The following is a 2,665-nucleotide window of genomic DNA, read 5'->3' as shown; positions in this document are numbered from 1 at the left end:
GCTATTTACTTTCCCGCCATTTAATTTTCTGCAACTCTCAAATCAACTTCTGCTTAGCTTAACTAGAACATTCCTCCGATTAAAGTTGCTTGACCAATCAATCCCTGTGGGATTCGACCTCACTCTATTGTGAGTTTTTACTTGACGACAATTCGGTATACTTGCCGAGGGAAAATTGTTGAGAGACAAGTTTCCGTGCATCAAGTTTATGGCGCCGTTACCGGGGATTGATTTTGTATCAACAATGATTAAATTAGTGGATAACTAGATTGAGCATTTTTCTTTTGTTTGATTTAAATTTTGTTTGAGTAATTTACTTTCTATTTTAGTTATTTTCTTCCCTTTACCCCTTCCTGTTTTTGGAGTTCTCGTACTTGTTATAATTCAGTTCACTAACCCACTAACTGTTTGATATATTGCATCACTCACACTAACAGCATTTTTAACAAGAATATTCTCTATCTCCCTTTTGCTTCGGCCTTGTTGGTTGTATGACAGGTAGAAGAAGCGGGGCTTCAACTTCCTTTGATTCTGAACCTGAGAGGACCTTCCTTAGACTAAGGAGGGAAGCAAGAGGAAAGAGAGTCGTTAGTGCTGAGGAAGAGGAGGAGTATTTTGAACCAAACATGGATGAGAATATGGAGAACCATCATGAAGAAGAGGCTCACAACCATGGCAGAGAAGGACCACTGCATCATGCTGGACAAGAAAGAAGAGTTCTAGGCTCTTATATCAATCCAAACCCAGGAAACTGTGGAAGTAACATCTAGAAGCCAACCATACATGCCAATAACTTTGAACTAAAGCCACAGCTCATCACCCTGGTTCAGAACAACTGTTCATTCGGAGGAAGTGTCCAAGAAGACCCCAATCAACATCTCACCACATTCCTGAGGATATGTGATACTGTGAAGTCTAATGATGTTCATCCTGACACCTATAGACTGCTTCTGTTTTCCTTCTCACTCAAGGACAAAGCATCTAAGTGGCTGGAATCCTTCCCGAAGGAGAGTTTAACAACCTGGGAAGATGTGGTGAATAAATTCTTGGCGAGATTCTATCCTCCTCAAAGGATCAACAGGTTGAGAGCTGAGGTACAAACCTTCAGGCAACATGATGGTGAAACTCTCTATGAAGCATGGGAGAGGTTTAAGGACTTGACAAGAAGGTGCCCGCCAGATATGCTCAATGAATGGGTGCAATTACACATTTTCTATGAGGGTCCACTACAAGAAAAATACCCATTCAGGTACACTTGAAAAGTGTAGCCAAAAGTGAAAAAAAAATGATGCCTTAGGCTACGGCTACGCTTTCAGGGCTACGGCTACGCTTTTTGGGGTGATTCCTATTCGGCCGTTGCCTATTCTCAAAGGCTACGCTTTCCTGCACCAAGGGCTACGCTTTTGGCGTTTGGAAATAGGGTACGCTTTTCAAATGATGCTGTCCAGGACCAAAGGCTACGCTTTCCAGTTTCCATTTTTGCCAGAATAGGCTACGCTTTTCAACGCTACTGCATCACCTGTAAAGCGTAGCCACATTGTATACCATAGCTACTTTTTATAAGTGTAGCCTTAGGTTTCTCGTTTTTTTTTTTTTGTATACTATAGCTACTGTATATAAGTGTAGCCTTAGATCCCTTGTTATTTTTTTATTATTATATATATATATATATATATTCTAATAATTATTAATACAATATAATATTTAGTAATATGATTACATATATAATAATTCTGTATTTTTAATTAAATGAGTTAAATATTATAAAATTAAAATAAATATATAATTATACTAAATAATTTTTTTAAATAATAAAAATTATCTGTAACTAAAATATATTTATAATAATGATCCAAAAGTACTAGAATGAAGTTAATTTTGAATTTTCATACATCCCACACTAAAGTAAGCATAACCATATCAAAATAAGAAGGATACCACTTAGAATTTACTACTAATACTCTACCAAAAACTAAAATATTATATCCTACATAAGTATCTTCCAATAAAGGTCATTAGTCAACCATGCATACATGTATCCATTCCCAAGACTACTCTATCTTAGCCAATAATCCACAATAATAATCAGCTTAATCTTCATTATCATCCTCAATATTATCCTGCATAATTATATAGAAAAATAATTAAAAAATATTTATAATGACATTCGCAAAGATATAATGAAGAATTAGGAAGGCCACAATATTCAGATATAAACACGCAAAGGATTCAACTTTAATCCAATAAAAGTATGAAGAATTAGGAAGGTTTCAGCAGAATATAGACAAACTTCCTATATAAACATACATAATGAAGAATTAGGAAGGCCACAATATTCAGATATAAACACGCAAAGGATTCAACTTTAATCCAATAAAAGTATGACTTAATTCTTCCCCGAACTGAAAAAGGAACCCCTTTCACTATCTCTTCCCCAAGTTCATCGAGTCGAAAAAGCACCCAAATTTAAGCATAAAGATTCGAAGTTAAACAGAACATAACATAACAACAGAAAACATAGGCCAAATAGCAAAGAAAAAAAGCAGCACATTGTTAGTGATAGTACAAATAGAAGGTGGAATTAGTGAAGATTGTACCTTGTGAAAGAAACGCACGTATTCTACCATTTCTATAGCTGAAGAAGTGAGAAGAGTGAAAAGGGTTC

The 2,665-nt window shown here is 35.6% G+C and overlaps 1 non-coding gene across 1 annotated transcript; it reads right to left on the bottom strand.

Annotated features, from left to right (window-relative positions):
* Positions 1–1,079: 1,079 nt before the first annotated feature.
* On the bottom strand, positions 1,080–1,186 carry LOC112774523 (small nucleolar RNA R71). Its single transcript, XR_003189009.1, has one exon. It is a non-coding gene; the product is annotated as a small nucleolar RNA R71 (small nucleolar RNA).
* Positions 1,187–2,665: the final 1,479 nt, after the last annotated feature.

The sequence above is a fragment of the Arachis hypogaea genome, chromosome 18 (genome assembly GCF_003086295.3).
Source record: "Arachis hypogaea cultivar Tifrunner chromosome 18, arahy.Tifrunner.gnm2.J5K5, whole genome shotgun sequence".
Lineage (NCBI taxonomy): Eukaryota > Viridiplantae > Streptophyta > Magnoliopsida > Fabales > Fabaceae > Arachis > Arachis hypogaea.
This window is presented reverse-complemented; position numbering and strand designations above follow the sequence as displayed.